This window comes from Zootoca vivipara, chromosome 12 (assembly GCF_963506605.1).
Source record: "Zootoca vivipara chromosome 12, rZooViv1.1, whole genome shotgun sequence".
NCBI classification, from domain to species: Eukaryota; Metazoa; Chordata; class Lepidosauria; order Squamata; family Lacertidae; genus Zootoca; species Zootoca vivipara.
Genome location: NC_083287.1, coordinates 33,370,955 through 33,388,976, shown reverse-complemented (window position 1 = coordinate 33,388,976; position 18,022 = coordinate 33,370,955). Strand labels below are relative to the sequence as shown.

Here is an 18,022-nt window from a genome sequence, read left to right as displayed (position 1 = left end):
AAAAAATTCCTTGCAAGCTGGCGCCTCTGGTTGGTACCTTGTATTGTGCCCCAAAGTTTGGAAGAACTGCAATTAAGTTTCAGCTGCAGTTGAAAAGCCAAACAATTACCCTATTTTCCCATGTATAAGACTAGATTTCCCCCTAAAAATAATGTCAAAAATTTGGGGGTGTCTTATTTATGGATACATCTTCCCCCATTTTCTTAAATCGGAGTCCCCAAAAATTAAACAAAAAAGGTCTTATACATGGGGGCATCTTATAGACGGAAAAATACGGTACTTAAAGGTGTTTAGAGTTATGCAGACCCTGAGGCTCTAAAGAAGGGTACATGATGTGTAAACTACTCTTAAAAAACAAAAACAAACAAACAAACAAGCAAACTCTAATGTCACCCCCAGATTACAAGACCAGAAAAAGCTGTAAGGACCAAGACTAATTCTGGAATTAATGTAAATTCTGAGCATTCATGTTACGTGTTGTAACTATGGAGCCTAACTTTGAAATGATATTTTAAATAAAAAATTTAACAAAGGGAGGAAAAAGAGAGTGAGGGAGAGTAAGGGGGGGGGACCACACCCATCAGCTTACATTAAAAGTGCAATAACCAAATCTTAATTTAAACCTGGAAGTACATGAATATCAAGGTTTTTTGTTTGCCAATGCAAAGTTGATAAAGATAACAACCGCAGACCAAAAAGAAAATATAACGGGCGTGGCTTGGTTGACACTCTCTAGACCAGTGTTTCCCAACCTTGTGCCTCCAGATGTTTTGGGACTACAACTCCCATCATCCCTAGCTAGCAAGACCAGTGGTCAGGAATGATGGGAATTGTAGTCCGAAAACAGCTGGAGGCACAAGGTTGGGAAACACCGCTCTAGACTATAGTTCTGTCTTCAGTAACATGTCTAAAATAGTGAGGGTTTTGCGGAATATTTTATTTAAAAGAAACGAGGATAGAAAATTAGGTGTGCTGAAATACCGTAATTGTTTTTAGAAACGACAGATTCCCCCCCCCCCACATCTAGTGACACTTTTTGCATCTGTATTTGCCAGCAGCTTTACTATGAGTAGTCGGAAGCAGCATATAATGTAGTGTGGTAGCGCTACTATTGTAGCAGGGGCCCAAAGGGCCACAATTAATGTGATAATGTAAATTCCAGTATATCTTGGAATATGCTTATATTAGAAGAGTTTTGGTAACCTGATGCTTTAAAGAAACTGATGAGTCAGCAAGAAGCCGTCCCTACTGGGATAGAAGGTCAGCTAATACGCAAATCACAAAGATACAGCTCACAAGCTAAGAACATAATTTGATACATGGTACACGTAACACAGGTTCCCAAACACGCATACTAACTCACAATGTAACATATTACTGAGTATCAAAGTTTAGTTAGCGATGCTTATTGTGCATGCATATTAAACATGAAATGAGGTAATGATGAATATTAAATATAAAATGATGTAATGATTTATATGATTGGTTAAAACCAAAATCCTTTGTCTGAAATGTTATAAAATTCCTCTGCCCCATGTTGGGCGGGGTTGCAGTTTTGCGAAATGATTCGACTGCAGCCCATTGCTTTGCAATACACAAAATGGACTCCTAACTCCTCTTGTCTCTGAGTTTTATTGGCCTAACTCAGAAGATAAGCCATTATTTGGCTTGCAACACTATTTCTTATTACGTTTATGCTCCACCTTCCCTCCAAGGAGCTTGACATGTGGCACACATAATTCTCTTCCTCCCAGTTTTACCCTCCTAACAATCCTTTGAGGTAGGTTAGGTTGAGAGACCCAAGTCCACCCTGTGAGTTTCATGGCTATGTTGGGATTTGAACCCCTGGTCTCCCAGGTCCTAGTCCAGCACTCTAACCACTACACCACACTGGCTCTTTTGAGAGAGAGTGACAGTCTTCCCTACAGCACAAGCTTAGGTTTTCCTGTAAAGAGTCTCTTGCACTGTATTGCCCTTAGTTAAGTGGCCTTGCTTTTTAAAACTTGAATTTAAATATCAACGTGGGCTTTCCAAGTGTTTGGTTAATTTTTTCAGCATGTACATGTACTGCCCAGCTGTAAACAATAATAAAGACCAGCATTTTCTGTGTCACAACTACTACATCAAGATGTTTTCCGATTGCTAAAATGACTAAATAATCAAAATATGACCAACTATGGTGCCACCAATTTAAAAAGCATAGCTGCCTTACAGTAAAGTGCATAAATATAAGAATAATGTACACTACCAGCCTCATTTTTTAAAAAAAGGAAACCTTGCATTATTATTCATTATTCCATCTCAAGTTTTAAAATACAGTAATAGCATTTTTCTAGTGTAGAAATTGAACGATCCCAAGTTTTGTTAGGACGATTAAAAACTCATATTGGTTTTAACTTATTTTAATTTCCTATTTCTTTATCTCTCCTTTACAAAAAGGGACAGGGACTTCTGTTCAAATAAATAACATGTGCAAGGATAGTGAACATTGTGAACAGGGTGTTCTAATCTATGTGTACACAAATAACAGGGTGTGTTGAGTGTGAGATAAAGAACTAATAATTTGTATCTTCTCTTGCACTGTGTATAAATAAGGTTTTTCGTCAGTAGTTTTGAATCTAAGAAAATTTATGCCTCTGTTTTCTTATCAGTGGGTTGCTCATTTAGCCAGACACTAAGAAACGAAATGGTTCACTGCCCAGGAATGGAAAGTGGGCATCTGAATTAAGTCTGGAGAATAGAAGGCTGCAAATAGGCTGAACAGTTAAGTGTCAGTATGAAGGGGGTCTTACAGCATGAAACGTGGTTAATGCAGTATTCCACAGGGGATGGCAATTTTGCCTTGATTATTCTTGTCCAGTAATCAAATGAAGGGAGCAGCTTAAAATGAGCCTAATAAAAAACAAGAGGAAAGTTTCAAATAATATTAGTTCTTACCCAGACAGGCTGTTCCATACACCCATCTCTTTCTCTCTCACAAACACACACCTCATAAAAATGTCTACATAATTAGGAGCCCTGTGCAGGTGAATAGGGAATGTAAACATGAGTAACTTGTGGGCTTCCTTTTGGCGTACATGTGGCCACTATGAGAGCAGAACGCTGGAGTCAGTGCACCTTTTGCGTGATCCTAAGAGTCTATGTTGCCTATCAGATAAAAAAGTCATTTTTTATTTTATCCACTGAGCTTCATAGCACTTCTTACTTTATTATACTTAGTTTACATAGAACTTAGACAATACAGTACCTACAATACAAAAGATTACATATATGCAAACCCAACATAAACATCCTGTGCATGTTTGGTTTCCAACTCTACTCATTGTGTTGTTTTGAAAAAAAATAATCTATACGCATTTCATTTTTGTTATTTTACTTTCCTATATTTTTCCCTATACAAATTTTACTATACATTTTCTCTGTTATGAAGATTCATTCTACATCTGTCAGGAGATTTTCATTATCTGTGTAGTTTTTAAGGTATTCTTTAAATGTTATCCATTCCTTATTGACTTTTGAATTGTATTTCTTCTTATTCTCCCTGTTAATTTGGCAAGATGTAAATATTCAATCATTTTCGCTAACCAGTCTGTTTTTGTGGGAATAATGTTGCTTTCCCAATTCTTGGCTATTAAAATTCTTGCTGCTGTGGTTGTATACATGAATAAATTTCTGGAAGCTTTCTTGATTTCCATGGACCTGATACCAAGCAGGAAGGCTTCAGGTTTTTTTTTTTTTGTAAAGGAGCACTTAAATATATTTTGAGTTCATTATAAATAATGTCCCCAAACTGCCTTAACCTCTTACACTCCCACCACATTTGTATGATAGTGCCTATCCCATTTTTACACCTCCAACATAGCTTCATAGGATTTCATAGATAACTGCTGGAATTTGTTACTTTTTTTTTTAAGGCAACAGCTTTTAGAGCAATGTCTGGGTTGGCCAATGGGTCCTCACTGCAGAGTTCCTAGCCATTAATTTAGACAAGTCTCCATTCCTCAGCTCCACAATCAGGGCCAGGGGCGGTGCATCCCATTTCACCACTTGAGGAAGTGCCGTTTTTGCCTGCTGCTGCTTCTACCACCACCTACCTGCTCCTGTGACCGTTTGCCCTGCCTCATTTGCCAGTTGCAGAGAAGCGGCACTGCCATCGGTGCCAATTTTCAGAAAGACTACACACATTTTGAGTGAGATCTCAAAAGGGGGGGCTTTGCCATCTGAAGCAGTAGCCTCATCCTGCCTAATGGCTGGGCTGGCTCTGCATGCAATATAGGGGTGTTAGTACTGACTGGTCTTACATGTCAAAATTGCTTGGTTGATGGTCTGGTTCACATGTCATGCCAAGCCCAATCTATTGCTTAGTGCAAATATGTGAGCACCCAGAAAGGAGCTCACTGCTGGGCCCTTTTTGTTGCTGTACAACGCTAAGCTAAGCTAAGGTTTGGCTTGGCATGCCAGACTCATAGTTGTGCTCTTTCCAGACTAATCACAAGCTGTAATCAATGTTTGTTCTGTGTTTCTGGCTCATTGTTAATGTCCAGGAAATCTAAATGCTAAGTCAAACTTTGGCTTGGCTATAAAAGCAAGAACAGAGGAGAAGTCTGCATGCTGTATATATGGCTGCCTTTTTGTGCATGGTCCACCCAAGGCAGCTTACAGTATCATAAAACAGTATAAAATAATCAAGACTAGCAAAGGCAGTGAGATTAACAATTAGTATTTATTACTGAAATATGAAGCATTAAAATCAGCTTAATATGGGTGGTTACGCTTAAGTGAATATGCATTTTTCTTGCAAAGATTGCATCACATGTAGTTCTGACTTCTATAAGTCTACACCTTTTTTGCAATGTGAGAATGGTTGCTCCATGGAATATGTGCCATTTATGAGGAGAAAGAATAATCCTGATTTTAAGGAACTTAAAAGTATGCTGCAAACATGCATAAAGCATTTTGTTTCATTTGATGTGTTTTTTTTAAAGGATAGGAAACAGCTGGTGTGAAAACCAGGACTTTGATGTACGCTTTTAGTGTGGGGAATTATGAAATTGAGAAACATCATTAAAATATGGGTGCGTTCAATGCAGACGAAGCTTAAGGTGTAAATGAACCTCTCTTTTATTGTGTCAAGTTTCTATTCATTTGTGCTGGTCTTTATTCTTTCTGCTGTTGAAGTGATGTGGCTGCTTTAGAACTTGGAGGCCCTTGAATTTAGTCCCCGCATGAGGCCAGCAGAAAGCTAGATATAATTTGAAGAATAAAAGTCCAGTAAGATGAGCTTTTGTTGGTAGCAAATGTATTGATGCATAGTGAGAGTGAGAGTGGGGTGTGTGTGTGTGTGTGTGTGAGAGAGAGAGACACTCTTTAGTCTAAAACTGTGTAGGAAGAACACTTTTGAAAGTAAAGAGAACGACAATAAAATAGATGCATGTATTTGTGAAGTTGCTACTACAGTAGTAAAAATGTGCATGGCAGATGGCAGATTTTGGAATGATTAGTTAACACATTCAGGTTGCAACCTTATGAACAGGGAGACGTGGGATGGCAATATGCAAAACTATGCATTGTTGCACCCAGCCAGTTTATACTGTGCTTGTAACTTAAGCTGCCAGATAATTTGCCCCTTTCCCTGCCACATATATATCCAGGCCAGTGTTGAGGTATGGGCAGCCTCTACCCACCTTTGTTCTGAAAACCCCCAAGTTCAATTGGTTTCCAGCCTTGGTCTTCCATTAGAGTTCATCAAGGGTTTACTGAGGTGGGGTCTGACTCTTGGGCTAACACAGTGAATAATCTAAATAAATCTTAACTAAAATAATCAGCACTCAAAGGCAGCAACATTAATCTTTTAATATTTGTGTTGAACTAGGGCAACTAAATTCTTCAAAAACAATGTATATCTGTATTTCTTATCCTTTTGTGAAAGAGGTTCCCACATGATCAAGAATTTCCATATGTAATTGATCCAACTCCTTTGCAAATCTAATGCAGGTGGATTGGTAAGGATTTGCGTAGCCCTTGTTTTTCTTATAAAGTCAAACCTGGAAACTTGAACATAATCCGTTCCAGAAGACCCATCGACTTCCGAAATGTTTGAGTTCCGAGGCGAAGCTTCAGATTGACTGACAGCTAGGTTTTTGCATAGTGGAAGCTGCGTTGGACGTTCAAGTTCTGAGGAACGTTTGAAAACCGAAACACTTATTTCTGGGTTTTTGGCGTTTGGGAACTGAAACATTCAGCAATGGGGTCATTCGAGTTCTGAGGTTTGACTGTATTCTTTCTATTGAAAGATAAAAAGTAATGTGTATATAATTGTAAGTGCACAGAGTAAAAGAATTGGGGGGGGGAGGGGAATAGCTCTTGTGAGGTTACAGCCCAGATGTCATTCCCTCACGTTTATTTCTTTTAAAGAAAGATTTTGAAAATAGAGTGAAAATACAAGCTTGACCTAATGTCAGTGGAAGTTTCCAACCATCTACTGAAGAATAAGTGAGACTTATTACTTTGGTTTTTGACTGGCGGAGTCTTAAGGGCCCAATGACTCCTCATGGGTCTGCAAAATTGCATTGCAGCTAAGTAAGGATTTGCTTAACTGATGGACGAGACATTTCTTCATCTATTTCTGCTAATCTATTCCTGAATAGACAACTTTCTTAATTCTCCTGCCTCTTAAAGTCAAGTCATAGGCAGTGTTAGAAACTCAGATATATAACCTAGTCACCAAATGGCTCCTTAAGTCTGGGTTATGATTGCCACAATGGAATGTCTAGGTGCCTTTTTTGCAATTAAATCCATTATTATTATTATTATTATTATTATTATTATTATTATTATTATTATCATTTCTATACACTTTTTATTTTGAAGGGGAAAAAATCTGAAAGCTGTTTGCAACACATTAAAGCATCAAGTAAAACAATCCAGAAGAAAACAAATTCAAGTTTCAAAAAAAATATTTTAGAACCTGCTCTTAGTGTCATTTTGCTTTCCCCATATTTATTTAGAATCATAGAGTTGGAAGAGACCACAAGGGCCATCCAGTCCAACCCCCTGCCAAGCAGGAAACACCATCAAAGCATTCCCGACAGATAGCTGTCAAGCCTCCGCTTAAAGACTCCAAAGAAGGAGACTCCACCACACTCCTCCTTGGCAGCAAAGTTCCACTGTTGAACAGCTCTTACTGTTAGGAAGTTCTTCCTAATGTTTAGGTGGAATCTTCTTTCTTGTAGCTTGAATCCATTGCTCCGTGTCCGCTTCTCTGTAGCAGCAGAAAACAACCTTTCTCCCTCCTCTATATGACATCCTTTTATATATTTGAACATGGCTATCATCTGTCACCTACTTAATTTATATAGCTGCCCCATAGAACTATTACTCTAGGAAGCCAGTGTGCTGTAGTGGTTAGGGTGTCAGACTAGGACCTGGGAGATAAGGGTTCAAATCCCTTTGGATGATGATATTGAGGTGATGCTCATCAAATTATAGCAAACTGGGGGGTGGGTAGCCAGTGCCAGTGAAGACAGAATCAGGATAACCTTAACAGATTGGAGAACTAGGCCCAAACTAACAAAATGCATTTCAACTTTGACAAATTTAAGGTTCTACACTTAGGCAGGCAGGCAGGCAGGAAGAACTAGATGAACAAATATAAGATGGGGAACATCTGACTTGCCAGTGGTAGGTGTGAAAGGGAGCTAAAATCACAAGCTTAACATGAGTCAGTAGTGTGATGCAGCAACAAAAAACAGCTAATGCTATTCTAGGCTGCATCAGCAGAAGTATAGTGTCCAGATCAATGAAAGTAATAGTACCACTCTATTCTGCTTTGGTCAGACCACACCTGGAGTACTGTGTCCAGTTCTGGGCACCTCCATTTAAGAAGCATGTTGACAAGTTGGAATGTGTGCAGAGGAAGGCGACCAAGATGATCAAGGGTCTGGAAACCAATTCTTATGAGAAACGATTTGAGGGAACTGGGTATGTTTAGCCTGGGAAAGAGGATGTAGCCATCTTTGAATATCTAATAGGCTGTCAACTGGAGGATGGAGAAAGCTTGTTTTCTCCTGCTCCAGAGGGTAGGATCCAAACCAATGGACTCAAGTTACAAGAAAGGAGATTCAGACTAAACATTCTGAGTGCAAGAGTTGTTCAACAGTGCATCAGACACTCTTTCCTTGGAGGTTTTTAAGAAGAGGTTGGATGGCCATCTGTCTTGAATGCTTTAGTTGAGGTTCTTGAATTGCAGGGGATTGGATTAGATGACCCTAGAAGTCACTTTTAACTCTGCAATTCTATGATTCTAGTTTATAACATTACTCTGTTTTTCTAGGTAAATTAGTTCATAGTGCACTTACCTTTAAGCAGTCTCTTTCACTGGATCTTACTAGGCTTTGCAGGATATATGCTCTTGGATCAAAAGCAGAGCTCTTTGAGGGCCTTGGCAAATAATTGCAGCTGAGTTGTTAGATTGTTTAGATGTAAGGTGTTGCAGGCATAATGTTGAGGGAACTGAATGCACAGTTGTGAATTAGACCAGCTTCTCCCAACCTGATGTCCTCCAGATGGTTTTTGAACCCCCATCAGCCCCAGCCAGCATGGCCCAATGGTCAGGGATTGTGGGAATTGATATCCAAAACATCTGGAGAGCAGCTGACTAGGGAAGGCTGAGTTAGACATGTATATTGTTCAGCCTTATTGATGGCAATAATTCAATCACTTAAACATTTTGGTGTCACTGGCTTTATGAGGAGTAGTGAGGGCATTAATTCCCCATTAATTCCCCATTAATTAAAGCTGTGGGGAAGAGTCTAAATTCTCTCTTTTTAAAACGGCCAGGCTTTAATTAACCTTGTAAAGTAGTTTCATACTACAAAGTTGAGGCACTGTGAACAAATGTCACCCTATGCACTTCTTCCTCCTTCCCCCAACCCCCCCCCCACTTGGCATTTTATTTTTTTAATACTAGGGAAATAACTTAATTGACCATAATTAGTTGTGTCATTTAATTATCCTTCCCCACCGCCAGCCTCTTATAAGTTGTACATACGTTGGCCTCGGTTCCTTATTCTACTGAAGCTCTTCCATGGTGTACATTTACATGCCTACCCTCCCAAAAAATCTACGATGCTGCAAACCACCCAGACTGCATGTGCATAGTTACATTGGCTGCAATACTGCTGCAGAGCCTGAGTAGAGGCAAGTCCATCACATTTTCTTTTAAAAAGCAACAACCAAAAACCTTCCTCCCCATATCCGTGTGCTGTTGATGGCATTTAGACGGTGAAATCTCCTTCCTTGACGATCATCAGAACCTTCCACGCAGCAACTCTGCAGAGAATATCCTTCCTTGAGGGATTTCTTTGTTTTTCTGCTTATAATTTCCCCCTTTCTTAGCTGTAGTACAGCCGCACCATTTCAGCTTGCTAGTGCAGAAAGATGTTGTGAATTCAGTTGCTGAGAATGAGGCTGGCCTGCCTGCAAATACTAAGGCTCCTAGAGGCATGCTAAAGAGTCGTAGGTGAATCTAACCCAATCCTTTCTACAACAAAACGGTAAGGCTGTGTTTGTTTTTAAATAAGAGATGAATTGAATTCCTGTCGTCTTAAACCTGAGCCCCTCGTTTATCGCATGCTTGCAACTTGAGCAGGATTCATTCTTTGATGCATGCTGGGCTTCCTATTTTCTTTAAAATCCTTTAAACGCAGACTGGTGGTAAATGTTACAGCTATCTCAGAATCACTCATGAGACTGTACACTCTCCCGAGATGCTGGGAGGGGATGGAAATTTTCGCCTTTCTCTGTGGAAATAGGTGGGGAAGGTTTTCAGAGCTGTGCTTCTCTCTTGTTCTACAGCCCTTTCTCTATCCTAGGCTGTTTTTATTAAGAGTATAAAGAGGATGCTATGCACAATTTTACTCATATATGCTTGGCTGAGTGCCCTCCGGGACGAGTGGGTGAAGGACGTGACCAATCACTTTTCCATCACTGCAAACAAGTCTGTGTCATGCTGGACCTAGATGGAATAAATGGCTTCTTTAAATTAGAGGCTTTCCTTAATGTGGAAGGGAAGGAAGGCGTGTACTATGATGAAATGAACCTTTAAGGAAATGCCAAAACAGTATAACTGAGGCCAGCGGGGTTTTTTTTGGGTACATTACCTATGTGTTGGCTCTATATCAATGTTCTAAGATATTTTAAACGGCTGCATGACAGCACTGGCAGCATTTTTTGATCTGTGGAATAATTTAGCATGTAGGAAAGCTTGGGCAGGAGCATGCTACTACATTAAAAGAGAAACATTTAAAAACCCAGCAATGATCAGTACAAAACAGTCAGCATGCAAAGTACGCATGAACACAGTAATAGACTAGCAAATGTGTAACAGCTTGAGATGAGACATGAACTTCATTTTATCTGATCTGTGGTGGACCTGCCTCTCATATAGTTCTCCCGTATCCATGCTAGAGTTGATTCTATTGAGTAAATTAGAGGAGCTATTCCGGCATAGAGATGCATTAAATGAACAACAAATTTAAATTCTTTTTTTTCTCATGGAAATGGCAAACTGAGTCTTGACATGAAGAACACTTTCTAAATATGTGATATATTAGAAGGTGTTGGGTACTACTACCTGTAGGAACAGGGTGATGAATTTAGAGTCTATATACCGGTGATAATGTAGCAACATATGAATGCCTACTTGCTCCATAGATGTCTAGCAGATAATTATCTCTTGATTCTCCCTGCATCTTGGCATTAGCTCCTATTGAAATCAGTAAGACTTTCTCCCAAGGAATATATAGGATCATAGATAATAAATATCTCTGTAGGAGCTTTTCTCATAGAAGAGGAAATTCAGACCTGTGTGAAATGTATTGCAAATGTGTTTTTTTCCTTAAATGTGAGTGACTGGGAGCTGCCTTCTTTCAACATACTGTACTTAAGCCACAAATTTACATTTTGATAGGAATGGAACCTCTGTTTTCACTTTGGACAGGAAGGCTAATCTCATGAATTTGTGGCGGAATAATTACTTCTGCTATATCTGGGTTCTGAGTGATAATTCTGTTTGCTTATGGTACAAGATGTCTGTGCATGCATAACATCTATTTCAAGTTTCCTTAAGATTTCAGCTGACACTATTTGCATTTACCCTCATTCATTTAAATGTGGCTTTTGGATATTTTAACACCTGCCTTTTTATAATCGGTATTTTAAAAACTGAAAGGACTTGTAGAATGGTGGGTATTGCATCTTTGCTATAGAGATAAATAGATGAACCTTCAAGGTTTTCTTGGTTTCTTGAATTATCGTGGCTGATCTTAATACGCACTTGCAGGGAATAAAAACAGAATTTCATTTGCCTGAAACATTATTGATAAATGACAGTCCTGTGAATACTGATCATACACGAATAAAGGGTGAAACTTGATAGTGCTATCCCCACAAAAGTTCCCACACATATTTAATGGAAATATTCTATTGGAGGGGCAGTCCTGAATGCTCATCACAAGTTTTCTATAGGCTGTCTAGATGTATTCTCTTATGCAGGTATAAAAGAGTAGTGGGCTCTGATTGCTGCTAGGATGATGGGCTTTGGTGTGTAAAACCAGGTTCAGATCCTGTTTCAACCACAAAACCCATGGGTTGGTCATGGGCAAATCAGTGGCATGTTGCAGAAATACACATAAGTTGAGATTTAGGTAATAGGGCATGTGCTGTGTGATCATGCATGCTGTGATTTCAGAGTCTAAGTACTCAAAGGAGATTTAGAAGCATCTGTGTTTAGTTTTGCCCAGGAGAGTCAGGAGGAATTCATGCGCAATGGGAAACAGTGCGTGCAACCTCAAGACCTCATCCCTGTCTCTAAACTGCAGTTTTATCATATGTATGCACCAGTGTGGGGTCTTTCGCCATCAGCCTAACCTACCTGGTCAGACTAAGATCTCAATTTGAGCTCCTGAAGGCAGAATAGGATACAAATGGAAATTTAAATTCTTCCACATTGTCAAAAGGAAACACTGAACATAAATTCGGTGTATCTCATCTGGGCCATAGAAACATTAAAAAAAACAACTACTACTACCGGTACCTGGCTCTCAGTCAAGCTTCAGGTCCCTCCAATCTTTGTTCTGTTGAAATCAAGACCCTCAAGACAACTCTCTTATCCAGCTAGGAGGAGATGGTTAAAGGAATGACATTATTCAGTGACATTATTAATTCTTTTAGAAAAGAGATGGTTGACCTGTTTCAATTGCACTGAAGACAACATGGGGAATGTGCACCATTGCAGATTCCATGAAGGCTGAAAGTATTCAGTTCATTAATGAGAACTGGATTTCTTACAACTACCTGGAGACTGTGTATATTGGATAAATTTGTAACCTATGCAATACAAGTTCCTTTTACTTGAAAAGCAGTATTTATTTTCACCTTCCTTGACATTTGGAAACAAAGGGTGTTTGTATATTTATTGTGTAGATTTCCAAGCATTGGTTTCCACCAATGCTTTCAAGCAGGAATAACCAGTAATTTAATGGTTGTTGTTTTTTTTTAAAATGAAGTGCATAGAATTGTGCTTGAAAGCAGGTTCTGTAGTTCCTTCCAGTCCATGAGAAAGTAATGCTTTTCTTATACCTCCTGTAGTCCAGAAAATTGATAGTGCATTGAAAAGATTTTTTTTATTGTTCTGGAGTACAAATACTTGTGCTACTCAACCTGTGTTTGACTGAAGTATAGCAACAGTGATTCATGGCATGTCAGTGGATTCCAACTCTCACAGGTAGCAGATTACCGCTTTCAAAGAAAACCTTTTTGCTGAGTGCCAGCTGGCACTGCAGTTTCTGCATGGTGTGTAGCTCCCAACACACTTTGCCCTTTGTTAACCAATTGTGATGTGTAAGTAGTTTCGTCATCCTGTGTCTAGGTGTGTACACACACACACACACACACACACACACACACACACACCCCTCTACTGTTACATACATATGTAACTCATGCAATTAAAGGGGGGGAGGCTCTTCCTGAACATTGTGAGCATATATTCATTTTCAGGTCACACTTTTAAAGTGTATATTCTATCATACTGTTCAAATTTAACTAGAAGTATCTTGTTGGGTTCAGATGGTGACAGCAGTCACAAAATTAAAAGACGCCTGCTTCTTGGGAGAAAAGCAATGACAAACTTAGACAGCATCTTAAAAAGCAGAGACATCACCTTGCCGACAAAGGTCTGTATAGTTGAATTTATGGTTTTCCCAGTAGTGATGTATGGAAGTGAAAGCTGGACCATAAAGAAGGCTGATCGCCGAAGAATTGATGCTTTTGAATTATGGTGCTGGAGGAGACTCTTGAGAGTCCCATGGACTGCAAGAAGATCAAACCTCTCCATTCTGAAGGAAATCAGCCCTGAGTGCTCACTGGAAGGACAGGTCGTGAAGCTGAGGCTACAATACTTTGGCCATCTCATGAGAAGGGAAGACTCCCTGGAAAAGACCCTGATGTTGGGAAAGATGGAGGGCACAAGGAGAAGGGGACGACAGAGGACAAGATGGTTGGACAGTGTTCTCGAAGCTACCAACATGAGTCTGACCAAACTACGGGAGGCAGTGGAAGACAGGAGTGCCTGTCGTGCTCTGGTCCATGGGGTCACAAAGAGTCGGACACGACTAAACAACAACATCTTGTTGACAAATTCTTGGATCATTTTTCTTAACCTACATTACAAAGAAATGAAACTAATTATCTGGTTCTCATTTAACATACCAAAGTTCCTTCTAAACAATAGCATTTTTGTTGCTTTTTAATTGCAATAAACCCTCAGAACCAGCTGTTCCAAACATTCAATGCATTAAAATCAGAGTGAAGATATTCCTGTAGACTTAATATTAGAAATGTAATGTACCCTATTGTGATGTGCTACATGACAGAAACCTGAGCTACTGCAGTTCCTTTGAGAAAGCATAGCCAGAATCAATTGACATCGTTCTATGTTCTATGATTGTGCCAGAGTTAAGAAAAATAACAGCCTCCTAAAACTTAGATGCTTGTGCTCAAATATTTAAACATATGGATGATCCAAGTGTTGGGCTCTTTCCTAGGAATATGAAGTAGTTTTCCAGCTGCTTGCTTCCAATTAAAAAAAATCACAAACTATGATTCTCCAAATATTTAGATGGATCTCCTCTGTCATTATCTCCCCACCCATTTCCCATTAGGAAGCTCTCTTCATAGTTGCTTTTTGCCATATGCTTCTCTCAAGAATGTCTTAAGCTTTTATACTCCCCTCTGGCATTGATCATGCCTATAAAATATAAACATACTGTAATGCTGACTTGTTTAAAGAAGAATGAGGATTGCCAATAGTACTTCAAATGACACCCTCATATTGAAAGAGCTGCGTAAATGATCAATTCTTTAAAGTGTGTTGTGCCAACAGGTTGTACCTGAGAGTTTCTAGCTACTTGGGAGCTCATATTTAGGTGAAAGAATTCAGAACTTTGCACATTAGGTTTTCAGCACAGCTGTTCTGACTAGTTGTGGTCATTCATCTGCTACCATGCTAAATATTACAACTCCTAGGTAGGATGCAGTTCTACCCAACAGTATAAAACCCCAATAGTTTTTGAGCAGCTGGGCAGACAGCTGCCTTTCTTACAGCAGATGCAATACCCAGTTGATGCAAAACCCGGATTCTTGCTGTGGGGAACACACACACACACACACACACACACACACACACACACACACTCCACACTCTGTTTAACAAATGAATGAGCTTGATAACTTGTAAGATGATGTATGAGTTGAGCTGTGAACTTGTGCTGGCTGCAACTCAAGATACTTGACCTCTGAAGCAAATTTGGGTGCTGCTGCTGTCATTCTTCTGTTAAATTTCTGCTCATAATGCTGATGTGTCATCATGAAGTATGAGGTAACACTGCCACAAAGCCCCATTCCAAGCACTTCCTCTCTTTTTAGATACAGGCACCAACCATTTTTCACAGGGTTTCCATTCCTAGCCCCCGAATGTGCCAGTGGAGTGTGCATAAACATGCCTCACCCTGTTCCACCCTATTCCACCCTGCCCCCATTCTGCCTCCTGTTCTGTCCGTTCTTTCCTCTTCCGGGTACAAAAGGACTTGTGCATCGGTGAGTTGGATGTGCCTGAAATGGTTGCTGCCTGCATATAAACTGCCTACCCTGGCTGGCAGTGATTCCCTAAGCTCTCTGGTAGTGGTCTTTTCCAATTCTTATAATGGGAATCATATATATCTACATATAAAGCATTTGCTCTGCATAGAGCCTCAGCATCTCCACATGTTGACACAGTGAACTGCTTCATGTTGTTTTGCTACTCGTTAAATGTTTCCTGTGAAAGGGATTATTGTCTCAGTAAATCAGTCAAGTGTGCCTTGTAGGAAACTTATCCTAAACAACAAGTGAGAAAAAGGCTTCGCTGGATCGCAGACATAGCAGAACTGCTCCAGATGGAGACAGAACATGTACTTCTTCTGCTTAGTTCTCCCTTATAGTTATCAGTCTTTCTCTGATTGGTGCTCATTTCTTGCTTTGTATGATGGTACCTGTCTATAACAGCTGGCTTTGAAAGTCTGTTCAGTGTGACATTGAAGCTGCTGTTGTTGCTGCTGCTGTGCCCTGTGAGCTCTAGGAGTGGTCTCCGTTCTGAGCAGGATAAAAGGCATAAGTTCCTCGCTTTATTTTATTTAAAATAATTTCTTAACAGTTCTTCATCAAAAGTTTCCAGGGTGTATTAATTATGAGACTTGTGCCGCCTGCATTTTGTTCATTTCTGTGCTTGTTTTATAGCCCTAGTATACCAAGAAGCCAGCCAAGCTCTTGCAATGCAAGAGGACGTGGGTGGGACGCAGGTGGCGCTGTGGGTTAAACCACAGAGTCTAGGGCTTGCCGATCAGAAAGTCAGCGGTTCGAATCCCCGCGACGGAGTGAGCTCGGTCCCAGCTCCTGCCAACCTAGCAGTTCAAAAGCACGTCAAAGGGCAAGTAGATAAATAGGTACCGCTACAGCGGGAAGGTAAATGGTGTTTCCATGTGCTGCTCTGGTTCACCAGAAGCGGCTTTTGTCATGCTGGCCACATGACCTGGAAGCTGTACGCCGTCTCCCTCGGCCAATAACGTGAGATGAGCGCCGCAACCCCAGAGTCGGTCACGACTGGACCTAATGGTCAAGGGTCCCTTTACCTTTATACTAAGAAGCCAGCCAAACTCTTGCAATGCAGGAGAGGATGCTTGGGTGTGTGGATGATTGTGTCTAAGGCTTTTTCTATCTCGCCGTTACAAAGTGAAACCAGAAGCCGGGACCATCAGCCATGTCAGCAGGGAAATCCTCAAGAGCATTCAGGAATCCATTGGTTTTTTTTAAGGCTTTAGGGGCAGGCATGCTTAATGGGCCCACCATCCCTGTAGAGAGAGAGAGAGATCGACTTCTAGTCCAAACCTCACCAAGAAGATAATCTCCCTTTCAAATTCAGCCACTTATTAAGTGCATGTGAACAGGGGGTGAGTTAGGTTTCCTTCAGTTCTGCTCCATTCTGCAGTTCTGTTTTATTTGTCTTTGGGCAAGAAAAGAGGACTTTGGAATGGTGATAACTGAATTTGTGTACTTTGCTCTCTGCACATTTTCTCACTCAGAATGTGTGTGTGTGTGTGTAAAAAAAGCCGCTCATTAGGCAGCTAATGTTCGCCCTTTATTATTTAGCTGTTTTACAATAGTACCCCAGAATAAAAATTAAAAATGCTTCGTCTGAGAGGTCATGACTTTCTCCATGGCCTCAAAATTCAGCACAATGCAATAATTTCCTATTTACATGAATTCATCACTGTGAATAGCATTAATTCCAGAAACTAAAATAGGCTGGATAGACCCAATGCCTTGCCAAGCTTAAAATAATTTCCTATATTCATCATTGCAGCATATCTATTACTAAAAAGTGGTTGGAAGCAAGCAAAAATAAAGTTGTGTATAACAACTGGCTTGTGAGCGGCATATTGTAATAAAGGATAGTGGAGGTGCTTTTTGGTACACGTTAGTGAAAGGTATACATACAATTTGGCTTTGGTTCTTTTTAAGTTTTGATGATGGCAGTAAAGAACAGGAAACTAATGAGTGAAGAGCATATAGGTCAAAGTAAAAAAATAAATCATTTATCTTGACCTTATACAAGGAATTAAACTACTGTGAATTATATTTGGTTAAATACGGCATCTACTGCAAAGGAATGCAAAGAATTGAATTACACAAATTTAAAATCCTAGCTATTCTAGGCTGCATCAACAGAAGTATAGTGTCCAGTTCAAGGAAAGTAATTGTTGTTGTTGTTGTTTAGTCGTTTAGTCGTGTCCGACTCTTCGTGACCCCACGGACCATAGCACGCCAGGCACTCCTGTCTTGTACTGCCTCCCGCAGTTTGGTCAAACTCATGTTCGTAGCTTCGAGAACACTGTCCAACCATCTTGTCCTCTGTCGTCCCCTTCTCCTAGTGCCCTCAATCTTTCCCAACATCAGGGTCTTTTCCAAGGATTCTTCTCTTCTCATGAGGTGGCCAAAGTATTGGAGCCTCAGCTTCACGATCTGTCCTTCTAGGGAGCACTCAGGGCTGATTTCCTTAAGAATGGATAGGTTTGATCTTCTTGCAGTCCATGGGACTCTCAAGAGTCTCCTCCAGCACCATAATTCAAAAGCATCAATTCTTCGGCGATCAGCCTTCTTTATGGTCCAGCTCTCACTTCCATACATCACTACTGGGAAAACCATAGCTTTAACTATACGGACCTTTGTCGGCAAGGTGATGTCTCTGCTTTTTAAGATGCTGTCTAGGTTTGTCATTGCTTTTCTCCCAAGAAGCAGGCGTCTTTTAATTTCGTGACTGCTGTCACCATCTGCAGTGATCAAAGAGCCCAAGAAAGTAAAATCTCTCACTGCCTCCATTTCTTCCCCTTCTATTTGCCAGGAGGTGATGGGACCAGTGGCCATGATC

General features: G+C 40.2%; 1 protein-coding gene across 3 annotated transcripts in view; it reads left to right on the top strand.

The window, feature by feature from the left end:
* The window catches only part of CDK14 (cyclin dependent kinase 14), a 237,490-nt gene that overhangs the window by 45,413 nt on the left and 174,055 nt on the right, over positions 1-18,022 (top strand). The window contains exon 1 of one of the 3 annotated variants that reach the window (XM_035129984.2): positions 6,867-9,554. The exons of the other annotated variants lie outside the window; for them this stretch is intronic. The gene's annotated coding sequence lies outside the window, so the exon portion shown is untranslated. Of the gene's footprint in view, positions 1-6,866; positions 9,555-18,022 lie in introns of those variants that run through there. 3 annotated transcript variants of the gene reach the window in all.